Genomic DNA, 17,429 nt, shown 5'->3' with positions numbered 1-17,429 from the left:
AGTCCATGTGTACCCACCTTTCTGCTAGGCCTGGTCATGGCCTTGTGCTTGTCACATTAAGGATTAAGTCAGCTATCTTGAGTGTTCTCAAGTCGCTGTTATTCAGGCCTCTGCCACTTACAGAGCCAGCCTTTCCTCCCCACCACCTCCACCTCCATGGAGCCAACCTAGGGAAGACCTCTCGGGCCTCAGCTTCACCAGGAAAGAAACCAGGGAAGTATGGCTGAAACCAGGCTGCTGGCTAAGTCCTGTCTCGTGGACCAGTCTTTAGTAGGGGATTAAATCCTTAGTGTGGTCCATGGGTTTCCAAATAGGATGCAGCTGTGATCAGTGCCTGACGATAAAGGTCAAGAGAGAGTGTGATAGCCATGACAAGAGCCAATGAGGTAGGGGAGTCACCTGGGGTGGGGTGGGGGTGTCGGCTCCTAGGAAATATCCTGGTCTTCAGCTTCCCGAGTCTCCTGCCCTACCCATCTCCTTGTGGTCATCGTGAGCCTGGTGTCCACGTACCTGTGTGTACACGTGGCCAGTGCCCTCAGGTGGACAAATGGCTGATCTCATGGTTTAAATGTTGCCCACTAGGGAGCACTGGAGGATGCTACATCTGCGATGTCTGGCAGCAGTTGGCAGATAGACAAACAGGCCTATAAGGCAGTAGCTCCATGGAAATGATTAATCTTTTCCAGAAGACTGTCCAAGTTCTTTCCTATTTCAATGAATTAATGTTTTGAAAAGGAAATTCACGTGGTTCAAAATTTAAGGTGACAAAAGGCTGTTCAGCCAGACTCACCCTGTTCCCCCAAATCACGGAGCACCCACCCCCATCCCTGGAAGCAACAAGTGTTTCCAACTTAAAAGATTAAGAAACAAAACCCCTGGATTTTTATTACTGAAACTGAATGTACTTTCCTCAAAGAGTTCTGTTCCATTTGACCTTGATTGACCTCAGCCCACTACAATCCTGCCGTCCTCTGTAGAGGGAGAGGCCTCCCAGACCACCCCGTCCTTGCTCTGCCTCTCCGTTTTCCATGGCACTCTGATGTCCTGTGTGTTTGAGTTGTAGTTTTTATCTCCCCTCCTAGGACGTACGCCCCTCAAAGGCAGGGATTTGTCTCTCCTGTTCAGTGCTGTGTCCCAGCTGCTATGACCAGTGCCTGGTATGTACTGTTCAATAAATAACTACTGAATGAGTGAATAGTTGAGACAAATGGTAACTCATTCTAACAGCAACTTGTAGCTTATGCTCTCCAGGGCCCCATGCTCAGTCAGCATTTGGGGAAAGAACCTGGATAACGGCATTGGGAACAGCCTATAGAGAGGGACCAGGTGATGGCCTGTGGAGGATGAGGGAGAGGAGAAAGGCAAAGCTGATGACAGTGGAGCCCACATGACCAGAGGACCAGTGAGGGAGAAAGACCAGAGTTTGGATGTGGACATGTGACACTGGAGTTGTCTGATAGTATCTGGAGCAGATGTCCACTGGCCAGCTGGGAACCTGGGAGTGGGCAGAGAGGAAATGAACGTCCAGCCCAGAGATGGTGGTTGAAGCCATGTGGGTGAGCAATGTGGCCAAGAGGACTCAGCCTGTGGGCAGAGAAAGGGAGATGAGAGTCTAGACAGAGGAGCAACTTTAAGTTGATGGAGGACTTTCAGTGGGAAGGGCCCTTGCTGAGAGGCCAAGGGGTGGGACCAAGAAGAGATGACCTTTCTTGGTCTTGCCATTGCCCCTCCACCCCAAGCCCTCTAAGTGAGGCAGCGAAATGAGGGAACTTGGAAGGGGTGGTTGTAGCCTAGTGGTGGGGTGGGTCTCACCCACAAGGTGGTTGTATAAGAGTGTGCGTCGCAAGCTAGCTCTGACCTACAGAGCCTTCGGAAGGTCAGTGACCACGTCCATAAAGGGGTACCAATAACTCCTGCCTTAGGGGGCTGTTTGAGGGTTAACTGAGAATTGATGAAGACCACAAAGGACTCCATAAACACTGGCTGCTGTCATCATTGGGATTTTTGCAGAGGGAATGGGAGCTGAAGTAGATGCAATTAGCTGGGAGAGGTTTGGTGGTGCTGGGAAGGAGAGATGGACGTCTGCAGTGCTCAAGTCCTGGCAGAAGACCTCAAAGGTGGGGATGCAGAGGGATGATGGGGACAGTGGATACTGGCCTGGCCCCACCAGTGGCCCATATCTATAGGCCACCGGTGGATAAAGCTGTAGGGGAAGTGGTGGAATCTCTGGAAAGTGAAGCTTCCCTTACAGTGAGGAGGTTGAAGACATAGAAGAGCGAGCTTGGGATTGGTAGGACCGGAAGGGTGGGGGACAGAGCCTGGAATTCCCTTCCCCCAGAGTCAGGGGGAAACGGAGAGGTCCCAGAGACACAGTGGGAGGAGTCAGCATTTGCCTAGGACAGGGGTGAGGGCCTCTGGCCAAGCAGGCCTGGCCAAGGGTTGGGTTCCTATAGGGACTCCACGCTTCCTATGAGAAATGGGATCTTTAGGCTTTCTCAAGAGCAAACCTTACATTTTTTTTCAACTCTGATATCAGCCTGGCCTGAGAGCGCTTGGGTATAGGGGTGCCCTCCTCTCCCACCTAGGATTGGACCACACTTTCAAGAGGGCAGGTTGGGGGTTATTTTCTGTATTGGTGATAATGAATGCCCTTTACAAACCCATGGGATAAAGGCACAGCTGAAATGACAGAAAGGAGGAGGTACAGGTAAATATTCATTTATTATTTTAAGAGTTCAGCTATTGAACATGTTACAAAAGAGGTTCAGTCAAAAAGCCCAAAGCCCGTGTCATCATCAGACTCCTCAGACTCTTCTTTTTTCGCTGCCACTGTCTTCTCAGCTGGGGCAGCAGTGGTAGAGGCGGCAGGACCTCCTGCTGGTGCCGCCCCAGCTGACAGGCAGGCCCACCAGCCCCTTCCTTGCAGATGAGGCACCCAATGTCAACATTGTCCAGAACCTTTGCAAACAATCCTGGCCAGAAAAGGTCAGCATTTACAGCAGCTGTTTAATGAGGGCATTGATCCTCCGTGACCATCACCTCATAGTTGTGCAGGATGAGGGCTGAGTAGATGCAGGTGAGCTCCAAGATGGAGGCCATGGTACAAGCGAATGTGAGGCGGGCATGGTGCTAGTCGCCGGATGAAGTGAGGGCCTCACTCCAGTGTGACCCAAGCTTCCTCAGAGGGACTGAGCACCTTAGCGGCAGCTGAGGAGAGGGAGCCAGGTGAATTTTTCAAAGACTGGGATCCATTGACTCAGGTGATATTCAAAATATTTACCAACAGGCCTGTCTCAGGCACCGACAAGTGGAGGTACCAGATGGGCGCTTGGGGATGTTACTGGTGGTCCATGATGCTTCTGCCACCAGGCCCTACCTCTCCTGTGGTAACAGAGAGGAGAACCCAGGAGGTTGCCACACCTGCAGCTGCTGCAGTTCACTCCTCTGCTGGCCTGGGTGGGGCCCTGTTGATGGCAACTGTGGCTTGGTGAGTCAGTGTGCCCCTTCCCGCTGGGGCCCTGTGGTGGAAGGGGCAAGGAGCCTCCTCGTACCCCACGCCTAGACCCTTCCAAGCTGCAAGTGAAACTGGAGGCCAAGAGACACAAGCCGAGGGCACGCCCACTGCAGAAGATCACCGCCTTTGCCCTGGGCAGCCTGGCACTGAAGCTTTCCTCCAGCCTCCCAGTTCTGAGTCCTTGGCACTGGGTGCCCTTCCCTTGACCCCTCTCCAAGCCTCCGAGTGGCTCCCCAGCTGGCCGCGGGCCACATGAATCTTACTCTGGCTGGCAGGCCTGAGGTCGCTGCATGCCAAAGATGGCAATATGCACAGCCTGGAAGGTAATCCTTTCTCGCTAGGAAAGTGCTTATCTAACTGAGGCAAGCTAGGATTTGAACAGCTAATTGCTAAGCCAGCTTTTCTGGAACTTCTTTTGTGTGTCTGGGAGGTACAGCTGGTCCATGAGGAAGTGGCTCCCATTCAGATGCTGGACTGTGCACTCTGGGGTGTTTTCTGCTGATAGCCCTCTCATTTTTTGCTGAGTTTCCCAGCCTCTGCCTGCCTCTTCTCCACCAACTGGGGCCTACCTGGGCCCTATGAAGTGCCAACCAACCCATCAGCTGTTTATTGTGCACGATGATGTTACAAGATTGGAAGGAAATCCCTGGGTCCAAGGTCTGTGCCAAACAGGCAAGTGATACGGTGATGCTACCTGGCATTGTGCTGTGCCTGGCACAGGTTGGTGGCCTGCAGTGGGCCGTCCTTTCAGGACTCTCCCTGAGCCGCAGTGCTCAGGGTTACAACCCTTTCCTATCAGGTCACCCACTCACAGCTCCAGCCCAGACCTGATGAGCTGCTCTTGGCTCCTGTGGCCCCAGAAAGGCCTCAGACTCCAGGCTGTGCCAGGCGCTGGCCCTGGCCAACCCCTCTGCCTGTCTTCAGGTCTTTCTCACTCGCTCACTTCAGGAGAGTCTCTGCACAAATGTCACTGTCAGAGGACTTCCCTGCCCTTTCCTATTTCTCATGGCACTTATCACCTGATGTGATAGTGTTTGTAATGTCAAATTCTGTTCTTTTCACTATTTTTTGCTGCTATTTTGCTGTGCCTAGCACAGTGCCTGACCCACTTTAGCTGTCAGTTAAATAAGTGATTGTTCATGAATGAATGAATGAATGAATGAACACTTCTGCTGTTCCCCTGTCAACATGCATGGAGCTCCATACCTACTCCAGGCTTGAGGGCAGGAAGCTCTGTGGGGTGGGAGTCATGGGGCCTGGCTTCTCAATTCACTGCGTGAGCCTGAGTGAGTCGTTTAGCTGCCTACTTCCAGTTGTAGGAATAGTGTATGAGAACGCACTTATCATAGAGACATAAAGCCCTGAATGGGATATAAACTTGGTTTGAATCCCAGCTCCACCACCTGCTAGCTGTGTGGCCTTGGGCAACATACCTAACCTCTCTGTGCTTCCGTTTCCTCATCTGTGAAATGGGAGTAAAACAGCTTCTTTGAATCAGTCAAGGTTCTTGGTTGCAAACAATAGCACCAACCCAGAAGTTTACTAAAGGGCTATAGGGAAGCTCTCACAGGTTCAATGGAAAGGTGGAAAGCCCAAAACAAAGCTGTCCAGGACACAAGGAAAAATATTCTCTGAAGCACGCCACCAGCACTGCCAACACTGGACCCCAGGGCCACAGACCCTGCTGGCCTTCCCTGAATAGACCGACTCCTAGGCAGTGCCTCTGATTTGTGAAGCTCAGGTCCAGGGGCCAGGGCAGCAAGTAGAGGAGGCTGGCCCCAGCATCACGCAGTGAGGAGCTTGCCAAGCAGGGAAGAGACGCCTGTCCACCACATCACATGCAGAGGGTTGTCCTGAGGATTAGAGTTAATCCAGAACCTCGAACACAGCTAGTGGGAAACCTGGTAGAATCCTCTGGATTTAGAACACGTTTATCCTGTGACTCAGTGATGTCAAACTAGTGTGCATGTCTGGAAGACAGGGACAAAAATGTTAACAGCACTATGTGTAATCACCAAAAACTGGGAACAGCCAGATGCCCATCAAGAATGGAACACATGAATAAATAAGTACCCTGGACTACTACACAGCCACAAGAAAGAGCAAACTACAACTATATGTAACAACGTGGAAAAATCTAACAAACACAACACCAGGCATGAGAAGCCAGGCAGAAAACCATGTAGGTTGTATGGTTTCATTTATTTGCACTTCAAACACAGGCAAAGTGAATGCATGATTTTAGAAGCTGCGATAATGGGTGTCCTAGAACAACAGAGAAGAAGGGGCAGGAGTGGGGCTCCTTGTGCTGAGAAAGCTCACTTTCTTGATCTGGGTGCTGGTTTCACAGTGTGTTCACTTTGTGAACCTTCATTGAGTTCTTCATTTATGATTTTGTATTTTTCTCTAGGCTTGTTATACTTCAATTAAAAAATCACATACGGGGCTTCCCTGGTGGCGCAGTGGTTGAGAGTCTGCCTGCCGATGCAGGGGACACGGGTTCGTGCCCCGGTCCGGGAAGATCCTACATGCCGCGGCAGAGCGGCTAGGCCCATGAGCCATGGCCGCTGAGCCTGCGCGTCGGAGCCTGTGCTCCGCAACGGGAGAGGCCACAACAGTGAGAGGCCCGTGTACCGCAAAAAAAAACCCCAAAAAAACCAAAACGGGTTTAAGAAAAAAAGAAAGAATTTGTCTCTGGGAAGCACTGGGGATAGTGCCTATGGTATGAGATGAATAAATGTTAGGTCATTGTTGTTACCATCGTCCTTGTCCCTCGTTGGTCTCTCTCCCACCCCACACACCCCATCCTCACACACCGTCCTCCCAGGCTGGAATAGACCCCTATGTTCTCAACCCTCAAATGCAAGCACAGTGCTGCAAGCACAGGGGTTCTGAGCTCATTTGTGAGTGGTGGGGAAGACCTCCTGGCTCAGCACAACCCATTCACTCCTCAAGGAATTAGCCACTTCCTGCAGAGGCTGGGAGGTCAGAGAGAGTGAGAACTGGGCAAACAAAGGGCCTGCAAGTAGCTGAGGACAGGAGTGGAGACAGATCAGGGAGGTGATGGAGAGCTGGGGCCTCAGAGGCAGGGAATGTGTTGGAGCCCATCCTGAGGACAGTAGGAAGCCAGGGTAGGAGTGGTCTGTGTGTGCCTGTGTTGGGCATGCGGGAGGTGTATGTGTCCAGTTTGGCTTCGGCTTTAGTGAGGAGAATGGATGAAAAGGGAGAAAAAAACATTCCAGGAGTCCAATTAGGAAGCCTTTGGTGGTGACCAGGTTAGGGTGAGACCATGGAGGTGGAGAGAATTGGAGGATTCATGGGGCATTCTAGGATTAGAACTGATAGGACTTGGGGATCGTCATCCTGCGTAGAGGGAAGCATGGGGATGGGTGAGGCAGGCAATGACCAGGGGCCTGAGTAGCCCCACAGATGATAGGTCTTGCTCTATTGGGCACCATGGAGGAGCTGGATTTGGGGTGAGTGTAAGTTAGATTTGGGGAGCAGAGTCAGAAGAGACTGAGATGCAGTGGGCAATGCCTGTGGAGGGTGGGCTTGTGGGAGGGAAGGGAAGCTGTGTGCATAGAGAACCCCTGGCTTACAGGGACACTGCCCAGTTTAGGCAGCCAGCTCAGAGGAGAGGCCCAGATTAGGAGAGTGTGGGCCATGGAACCAGGGTTTCTGGGGCTCAGTGAGAAGTGGGGGAAGGGCTGACAGGGGGATGGGATGGGTGCACAGAGTGAGCCGGGGCCAAGGATGAAAGAGATGTGGGGCCTGGTGGACTTAGCTAGTCTCTAAATTTCCAAATCAATGAGGTGGGCACTGGTGAATGGGAGGACCCTGACCCTTGAGAAGGAGAGCACCCAGCCCAGGGTGGTGGTGCATCAGGGGACATCAGGCTAGATCGCGTGTGTGGAGCCTCTGCATGATCTCCAGCTAGAACAATATCAATGATAATAGTGAAAGTGGCTCTGGTAGACATTATTACTGTTCAAAATATCTATTGCCTCTCCCTGGGGGAGCATGACACTTCCCATACTTTTGACATCAGGCTTGGCTACCTGACTTGCTTTGGTCAATAACCTGAGCATAAGTGAGGTGTGCCACTTCTAAAAAGAAACTTCAGGAGTCATGGTGCTGCCACGTTCATTCTTATCTCTGCCAGGAGACCTGCAGTGTCCCAGATAAGGGCTGCTCCTTCAACCTGGGTCTTGGAGTGGAGCTGACTTAGTGCAGAGCTGCAACCAACGCCATGACGGACATGTAATGTGAGTCAGAAATAAACCTTGTTGTAAGATGCTAAAATCGGGGGGCTGTTTGTTGCTGCAGTATAACATAGCCTTAGCTAACTGCTACAGCAGCTCGTGGATTTGGAGTGTATACTCTGCACCAGGCACAAATGATTCCATTTGTATAAAATTCTAGAAAACATAAACTTATCTGTAGTGACAAAAAGCAGATCAGTGGCTGCCTGGGAACCGGCTGGGAAAGAGAGGGGCAAGAGGGAGGGATTACAAAGGGCATGAGAAAACTTTTGAGGTGACAGATATGTTCATTATCTTAAGTGTGGAGATGGTTACATGACTGTATATACATGTCAGATCTTACAGACTTTAAATATGTACAGTTTATTGTATGTCAAGTATACCTCAATAAACTGTTTTTATAGAAAACTCAACTCTGTTGTACTAGAATTCTAAAATTCTTATCCTTATTTTACAGGTGAGGAAAATGAACCTCTTTGGGATTAAATTACTTGCTGAGGGTCACTCAGCCCTTAAAGGCTGGATCCAGAATCTGAACCAGGTGTGCCTGAATTCAAAACCTGTACCTTTTAACCCTAAAGGAGTTTGAGTGGCAGGCCAAGGGTCCAGGGGTGAGAGCCCCCAGGCATGAATATGGGCTACATATGGAACCTCAGAGACAGCCCCAGCTTAAACACAGTGTTCCCCAAGAGTCAGGAGGTGGGCAGATGCCAGGCCCCACGGTTTTCAGAGCAGCCCCATGTCTCCTGGAAGAGTAGGCACAGCATGGCAGCAGTGGGGTTCTGGAGCCAGCTGGTACGCACATGGGAGAGCTGGCTGTTAAAATTTCAGGAATTTCACGAATCAGTTGTTAAATATAGCCATTATTAAAAATTAAATCATATATGCTTACAATTAAACAAACTATGTGAAAAACAAAGATTATAATACTCAAAACTCATGGCCTCCTAATTATGTTCCCACTCTGACTGGTGTTTATGCCCTTATGGTTCTGCGCACCATTGTGTCTATTAGGGGGAGATGGTCTCTTCCCAGCTCCGCCTCCTGTGGTAGCTTGAATTCGGACTGGTGGGATTATTTACCCCATGGACATGGGAAAAATGCTAAATCAGTGCTAATCCCTCAAGCCCACCCCCTGCGGATTGTTAAACATTTAATCATCACATCACTGAGCCCTAGGGTCTTGGACAGGAGGCTCAGGTCTGGGGCTGAAGGGAGAGGCAAGTACAGACAGAGGCTGGAGGCCCCGGGGCCACCTATAATGGCGGTGATAAAATGGCTAGCCTGATTCGACCCTAGCTGCCTGACAAGTTTTTTGTGAATTCCCTCCCTTAATCCACACCACAACCCTGAGAGGTAAAAGTGCTATTACTACCTGCAGATGAGGAAGCCGAGAAGATATAATACTTGCCCAGAGTTGCTCAGCTAGTAAGTGTCACAGGCAGGATTACAAAGCCTGACCCTTGACTGCTACTGTCCACACACCCCCCGCCCCCTGAAAGTAGCAGTGTTGGACTCAGGGTCTGGTCTAACCTTTTCCTGAAACTTCCAGCCAGGCACAGGCTCCAGTTCCCTAGGAGCCTGGAGTAAGCTTCAGTGACCACTGGGCCCATGGCCCCAGTTCTCCTGTGGGCAGCCTGTCTTGGGGGCCACGTTTTGTGCAGAACTGAGTACCAGGGAGAGGACTGACCCGTTTCTCATGACCGAGGCCAAGGGCAGGCTGACCCCTTTCCAGAACAGTTTGCGCCTCTCAGGGGCCCTGGTGCACTAGGGGACAAGCTGGGCTGGTGGAAGCCCTGAAGCCTCCTGAGGGCTCTGAAGAGAAATTCCAGAATGCCGCAGCCTGAGGGACCTCTCAGATCCTCCTCTGAGATCTTCCTCTTCATATGTGAGAAAAGTGAAGGCTTGGGAGTGCAAACGTCCCTGAGACTGAGACGGCGCTGACTGTCCAGAGTCGAGCTTCAGAGAAGAGAGTCTTGGAAAAGGTCTCAGGCTGCCAGAGCAATAGGAGGAAGCCGTGGGAGGCCAGAAGGTTGGAGCAGGTCTCCCAGGTGCTATGAAGGCGGTGCCCCGAGGGCCGGTGGGAAGGATGCCTGTGATTTTCTTTCCGATGCTGGAGGTGAGGGAGGCTGCAGTGCAGGGTTGGGGGTGACAGGTGGGTGTGCTTCAGGTGAGCCACATGGGGAGTGGACCAAGGCAGGCCTGGAAGAGACTGGGGAAGCTGAGGAGGGCCCCAGGGCCCTGCTGAGTGTAGTGGGTTGAATGGTGTCCCCTAAAAAGACATGTCCAAGTTCTAATCTCTGGAACCTGTGAATGCGACCTTATTTGGAAAAAGGGTGTTTGATGTAATTAAGTTAGGGATCTGGAGATGAGATCATCTTGGATTATTCAGGTGAGTCCTAAATCCAATGACAAGTGTCCTTATAGGAGATACACGGAGATGAAGGCCACGTGACTCCAGGCAGAGACTGGAGTGATGCAGCCACAATCCAAGGACCACCTGGAGCCACTAGAGGCTGGAATAGCCACTGAAGCATCCTCCCCAGCACCTCTGGAGGGAGTACGGCCCTGCTGACACTGTGATTTCAGACTGGTGACTCTCCATACCAGTGTGAGAATACGTTTCTGTTGTTTTTGGCCACCCAGTGTGTGGAAGCCCTAGGAAACCCATCGGTGGGGGTGAAAACGGGCATGTTACAGAGACTCCTCCACTGCATGGGGCGGTGCCAGGCGGGAAAGGAGGCTCACAGACTGGCAGGTGGAGTGCGGTGGGCTCAGACTGGGTGGGCAGAAGGAAGGCCTGCAGAGGAGGATGGATGGAAAAGACTATGGGTGGGAGGTGGGGAGAAGCTTGGAGCTCTCAGGGGGGTGGGAGAGCCAGGGTCCAGGAAGGGGCTCAGGAAAAGGGCACTTTCAGGAGATGGCAGGTCCTGGGAAGAGATGCGGGAGGGGTGGCCGAGAAGGCAGATGGGGAAACCCCCAGAGCTGAGACTTCCTAGACAAAGAGGCTGACATGCCCAGGGAGAGGCATGCCCAGAGGAGGCATGGGCTATGCCAAGTGGGTCAAAGACGAGCACTGCACTGATATCATCCACGAAGGGATCATTACTGAGGGCTCCTGTGGGCTGGAGGTTGGTAAACGCCGTGCACAGCTTTTCTCGTGTAACGCTCACAACAGCTCGAGGAGGGCTTATTCCCATTTTACAGGCGAGGAAGGTGAAGGCGGGGGGTAAGATAGTTGCCCAGCTTGTAAGTGTCAAACCCTGACTGGAAGCCACGTGTCTGCCTGCAAACCTGGCCTCCTGAGCATTCTGCCCTGCCCTCGGGAGGCTCCTGGGGCAGCCTGTGGCCAGTGCGTGGTTGGCTGGGGTGTGGAGCCAGCAATAGGATGGGAGCCGGCCCAGGGGAGCGGCGCTCACCCTGCCTTCTTACCCTGCCTGGCCTGTCCCTCCCTCTCACCCCGCCTCAGGGACGGCTGTCCCTCCCGCTAGGCTCCCAGTCCATTCTGTCCCTTCCACAGCCTGGGACCCCGCTGGGCTCAACTTCACATCAACAACAGGCTCTTTCCCACTTCCGGCCTTGCCAAGAGAGTCAGCTCTAAAACTGCTCTTTGTCCTTTTTCTTTTTTTTTTCAAAAAATGTGTTTTTGATCAATTTTATAATAAAACCCAAACTGAATTCTTGAAAACAACAGCAATGAGAAATAAAAAAAGAAAAAACTCTCAGCTCCAGGAAGTGCTGACTCCAGCACCATCCTCTCCAGCCCAAGCTGCAGCGCTGGTTCCCTTCCCTCTCTCCCCCAAAACCCTACCTGCACCCACCCATGCACAATTCCTGGTACCAAGCCTCCTAAATATCCCCTAGCCCCTTGGTCTCTGCCTGCTGCTGAGATCCTTCACCTCTGGAGAGGCTCTACACCTCCCAACTGCTCTTCCAGCCTCCAGTCTGATTCCCCTCCATGCTGGTCTCCTCCGTGAATGCTCTCTCCAGAGGCTCACTCTGAAAGACAAATCTGACTCCATCAGTGTCCTTTACTCAGAGTTCATAGAGTCTTAACTCCTTACCATGCCATTCAAGGCTTCAATGTCCAGTCCCTGCTTGCTCCAGCTTCATACCCCACCAGGCACCTGACCCCCTGCCTTTGCATATGTTGGTCCCTCTCTCTGCTTGGGACACCCTTCTTCCACCTGTCCATCAGGATAATTCAACTCAATCCTCAAGACTCAACCCAATTAGTTCCCTCTTTTGATGGCCTTCTCCTGCCCTCCCCAGGCAACAGAGTGGCCCTCTTCCCCACTGTCATGACAACTGGGTGGAACCTGGTTCATTCATTCATCTGATATGTGTCCATTCCCATGCTAGGCACTGGGGCACAGCAGAAAACAGTACCGGCCCAGCCTCTGCCCCAGTGGACATTACTATCCCTGCTGCTGTTGCCCAGGTAGACCGTGAGTCCCCCAGGACAGGTGCCACCTGCCTGCACAGAGATGAGCTTGGTGCCCACAGGCAGTGTGTGCTCCTTAAATGTTTGTTGACTGAATGACCAACCGGATGAGTGAGTGAATAACATTAACCCCTTCCAGCTCCCCCTTCCCCAAAGCTTTTCTATCTCCTTTTTTAAGTAGTATTTTAATGGTTTTGGTGGTGGTTGCTCCAAAAATAGTACAGATGTATGTTTGTTCCAACAATTCAAAGAATGCACAGGTGTACAAGGAAAAAATGGTAGTCTCTCCCGGCCCTGCTCCCCCCAGCCCCCTGCATCAAGTCAACCTCACTGAAGCCAATGAGATTAATCATTTGGCAGGTGCATTTCCACCACCCCAACACTCATGACTCTACATAAGTCTACATGCACCAAGAAAGTTCTTATGAAGATGAGTAATAGTAAATATATTACTTTGACTCTTGCTTTTTTAACTTAAAAATATGCTAGGGACATCATTCCAAGGTCATATAAACAGAATTAAGTTGATCTCTCCAACTGCTGTGTAATGTTCCCTGTGGATGTTTAATACTTTGTTTAAATGGTACTCTATGGACACTTTGGCCTTTTTTTTTTTTTTCCTGTAACAAGGAATGCTGCAATAAGCCTCCTCCTACACATCTTTGAGTTCCGGTTGGGTTTCTCCAGGGTTTAGGATAAAGTCCCCAAAGCAGAGTCACTGGGTCAAAGGGGATATGCATATGAATTTTTAATAGGTCTTGCCATTTTACTTTCTCAAACAGTCGGAACAATTCACAAGACTCCAGGAGTGTATGAAAAAGTGAGTTCCGCATACCCTGGCCAATTCTAGATGTTATCAATAGTCTAAACCTTTGCCCGTATCATGGGCAAAAAACAACATCTCATTGTTTTGAAATTGCATTTCCTGAATACAGCTAAGGTGGAACATCTTTTCATGCAATGGTTGGCCTTTTTTTTTTTGGTACGCGGGCCTCTCACTGCTGTGGCCTCTCCCGTTGCAGAGCACAGGCTCCAGATGCGCAGGCTCAGCGGCCATGGCTCACGGGCCCAGCCGCTCTGCGGCATGTGGGATCTTCCCAGACCGGGGCACGAATCCATGTCCCCTGTCGGCAGGTGGACTCTCAACCATTGCGCCACCAGGGAAGCCCTGGTTGGCCTCCTTTATTTCCTCTTCTGTGAGTTTTTGCCAGTTTTCAGTTAAAAAAATCACCTTGTAGGAACTTTTTAAACATTATCGATATTAATTCTTTGTTGTATGTGTTGCAAATATTATAATCCCGTGTAATAATCGTCTTTTGCCATACAGAAGTTTGTATATGCTTAAATGATTTTTAACTCCTTATTACAGGAATTTGAAAACATACTCAAAAGTAATGAGAACGATATAAGGAACTCCCAGTGTACCTACCTCTGAGCTCCAACAGTGATCAAGATAAGGCTAATTTTTCCCCCAGTATGAAGTTTTCCTATTGACGTTGCTTGTGGTGGTTTGTTTTGCAGAAAAAAAATTTTTTTTGTAGTCAAATTTATCAGTCTTTTCTTTTGAGGCTTCAGGTTTTGTATAATATTTATAAAGGACTTCCCCACTCTGGGATTAAAAAAAAAATTCTCCCATGGTTTCATTCAGTAGTTATAAAACATGACTTGTTTTTCATGGTGGGATAGTATTTCATTATATGGGAAGACCATAATTTACTCAACCAATCACCTATAGCTGCATATTTGGGCTATTTCTGATTTTTCCTGAATTATAAATAATACAAGGCAGTAAAAACCTTGTCCATGAATATTCTAGTTCATCAGGCTAAATTCCTGAAAGTGAACTTCATTTCCATCCCCAAACTGCCCTCCAGAAAGTCGGGCTGCATTTCTGCCACAGAGGCTTGTGTATTACTCTCAAAATGCCCTCAGAGCCTAAAGGAGAAAGGCAGGGACCCAGAATGGAAGATTCTCTCCTGGCCTGATTGAGCCTTTCTTTGGCTTGTCAACCATACAGAGGATTATGTCAAATATGCTAGAGGAGGGGGCCAGGCAGCATGAGACTGGAGGCCCAGAGTAGCTGCTAGGGTATCACTCAGAGCCAACTTTTACTTTACATACAATTCTATACTCCAGTAAACTTGTGACCTGTCTTTTCAGAGCACAGGAACAAATGAGAAAGGGGAAGCAAGGCTGCTACTAAGAGCACCCTAGCCCACTTGTGCTGTTTCTAAAGGAAGAGAAAGTGCATGTCAGTCAAAAAGCAACCACTTTGGGGGCTTCCCTGGCGGCGCAGTGGTTGGCAGTCCGCCTGCCGATGCAGGGGACACAGGTTCGTGCCCTGGTCCGGGAAGATCCCACATGCCGCGGAGCGGCTGTGCCCGTGAGCCATGGCCGTTGAGCCTGCGCGTCCGGAGCCTGTGCTCCGCGGCTGGAGGGGCCACAGCAGTGAGAGGCCCGCGTACCGCAAAAAAAATAAAATAAAATACGATTATGACTTTCCTTCTTTGGGTTTGTATCTGTTAGCCTTTAGAGAAAGCTGCCAGCTAATGCGTTCTCTGATGAGATCAAAAGCCAAGAAGATGCTAGAAATATGCTGAATACTCAAAAGTTCAGAGAAATATGAAGCTCAAAAAGTTTTACCAGCTTGCGGGAGAACAATTAGGTTGATACAACATTTTAAGAGCTAAGTAATAATCACGCTGAAAGAAAGAAGACTCAGTTATGTAATGCAGCAGGACATCTGTAGCTCCTTGATGACCAAGCAGGCTCTGGGGACGCGCAAACAAAAAAAAAAAAAAAAAAAAAAAAAAAAAAAGCAACCACTTTGGACCATGGTGATACAGTGCTAAACTGTCCCACAGATCCCAGTAATGGATGCGGGAGAGTCAATTAGACTGGGTGATCTCGAAATTTGCTTCTAAACCTGAGATTCTGGAAGGTATCTTGAACTTTGTGGTAGCAGAGTAATGCCCCCTCCCTGAAGATGCCCTTGTCCTAATCCCTGGATTCTGTGAAGATGCTTTGCTACGTGGCAAAGAGTAATTAAAATTGTTATCAGCTAACCTTAAAATAGGGAGATTATCTTGGATTATCAGGGTGGACACAATGTAATCACAAGGATCCTTAAAAGCAGATGCAGGAGGCCAAAGAAGAGTTAATGTCAGAGTGATACAATGTCAGAAAGACTGGATAGGCCACTGCTGGCTTTGAAAATGGTAGGGGACCACAAGCCAAGGAATGTGGGCAGCCAGAAAAGGCAAAGAAATATATGTTCTGTAGAGCCTCCAGAAGGAAGCCCTGTGGACACCCTTGAATATAGCCTAGTGAGATCCATCTTGGACTTGACTTAACACTGTAAGATAATAAGCGCGTTCTTTTAAGTTTGTGTTAATTTGTTACAGCAGCCATAGGAAGGGAATACAAATATCATCTGGTGCTGCCCAGTAAAAAAGATACCCAGGGGAGAGGAGTGCCCTGCCCCTGGCCGCACAGCCTCCTGGCTCTGGTCTTTTTTTTTTTTTTTTTGCTAGGTCCTGCTGCTTCTCTGCCTTCTTAATGATGAGCCCCAGGTATCACGAAAGTTAAATTCTGTGCTGCCGACATTCAATTATCTGGAACAGCCATCTCCGGGGGATGCCCAGTTTATTTTTTTGAATGAGTGGGGCTCCCCCCACCCCCCGCGCCCCAACTCGAAGGAGGAGGCTTTGTATCCCTCCCCCAAGGGCAGATGCTGTCCAGATGCGGGGGGCGGGGCCCTGGGGCTCCGGCCACAGCGGGGCTGGGGGGCGTAGCGGGGTGGGGTGTGGAAGCGGGAGACCTGGAACCGAAGAGCAATTCCAGGGCCTGCGGGCCGGCCGTTGTTGGAGGGGCTCCCCATCGGGGATGCTCCTGGGAGGCTGCGGGCAGGCGGGGAGGAGTCCGGGCGGAGCTGCGCGGGGGCAGAGGTTAACCCGGGAGTAGTGGTCGGGTCAGGTTACTTCCCTTACAAAGAAGGGGAAAGGAGGAGTCAGGTCCTGGTGGGCAGTGTCCGTGGCTGGTCCGGCTCGTTGTTCGGGAGAAGAGGCTCCGAGTAGGTCAGGGTCGGGCGCCCTGGCGGCCACAGGCAAGTGGAGCGCGGTGGAGAGGGTCTGCGGGGCGCGGAGGGTCTGCGGGGCAGCTGCGGGGCGGCAGCCACAGTGAGGAAGGGACATCGATGCAAGCGCGCGCAGAGACCCCGACGTCCCTGCCGACACCCCCTTCTCGGACCGGTACACTGAGGTCCAAGGAGAGCGAAGAATTCTTTTGGCTGAGATCCCGCTATGATCTCGCGGCCGAGTTGGTTCCGCAGCGGGCCTATCAACCGGGCAGGGGGCCGCCCACCTGGAGAGGTGGTCCCCAGGGCGGGGAGGGCGGCTGCCGGCGCCTCTGGGGGAGGGCAGATGGAGAGACTCCGCTGGTGCAGTGGACTCTACCCCGCTGGGGTCTGAGGCAGGGTGGTGTGGGGACAGAGGTGCGAGCGTGGTGACTGTGAGGCACCGCAGCTCAGACTCGTAGTGGGTGGGGCGGAGCCAAAGATGAACGGAATCCCGGCCAGCCTTTGGGGTCTATACAGCCCCCAGAGGAGGGGGGGGGCCCAGGGTCAAGGCCGCAGCAGGAGTCCCCCTTAGCTAACCTTGGACGTTTTGCTTCCGTCCAAAGCCCTCCCCCCGACCACTTCAAGGGAATTCCCGCTGAACAAGCGTCGTCTCCTTTGCTCCTTACAGCCCCACAGTTCGCGGGTTCTCCTTAGGCAGGAACGGAGCGCCCGCTCCAGCACTCCCTGGCATCCGAGACGAGCAGTGCTTCTACTGCAGCCCGCACTTGTTCGGCGGAGGGGTCCTCCCGATGAGCCGGTGGGGCCCGAACTCTGCACCTCCAAACCCCCAGCAGTGCAGTGGGCACGGGTGCCCCAGTTGGGTCACGCCTTGGGTTTTGTAACTTGAATCCGCCTCCTCCCTCCAACCCAGCCCAGGGACTGCACCAACCAGGCAGTGTGCTTGAATGGTCAGAGCACTGTTCTCAGTCAGGTCTGTGTTATGATTGTGGCTTAGTCTCTGAGTCTCTAACTGACCTAGACCTCTCTGGGCCTTGCCTTATTCACCTGTAAAAGCAGAGTCTTGGACTAGATGAGCCCTTCTGTTGGTTGTCTGTGTTTGAGGAGCTGGCTGTAGGTATGTGAGGTGGGGGA

The 17,429-nt window shown here is 51.3% G+C and overlaps 1 pseudogene; it reads right to left on the bottom strand.

Annotated features, from left to right (window-relative positions):
* Nucleotides 1-2,764: 2,764 nt before the first annotated feature.
* On the bottom strand, nucleotides 2,765-3,099 carry LOC103069721 (60S acidic ribosomal protein P1-like; annotated as a pseudogene).
* Between the last annotated feature and the right edge of the window lie 14,330 nt (nucleotides 3,100-17,429).

This window comes from Lipotes vexillifer, unplaced genomic scaffold (genome assembly GCF_000442215.2).
Source record: "Lipotes vexillifer unplaced genomic scaffold, Lipotes_vexillifer_v1.1 scaffold412, whole genome shotgun sequence".
NCBI lineage: Eukaryota > Metazoa > Chordata > Mammalia > Artiodactyla > Lipotidae > Lipotes > Lipotes vexillifer.
The sequence above is the reverse complement of the archived record's forward strand: the minus strand, read 5'-3'. Positions and strand labels throughout refer to the sequence as shown.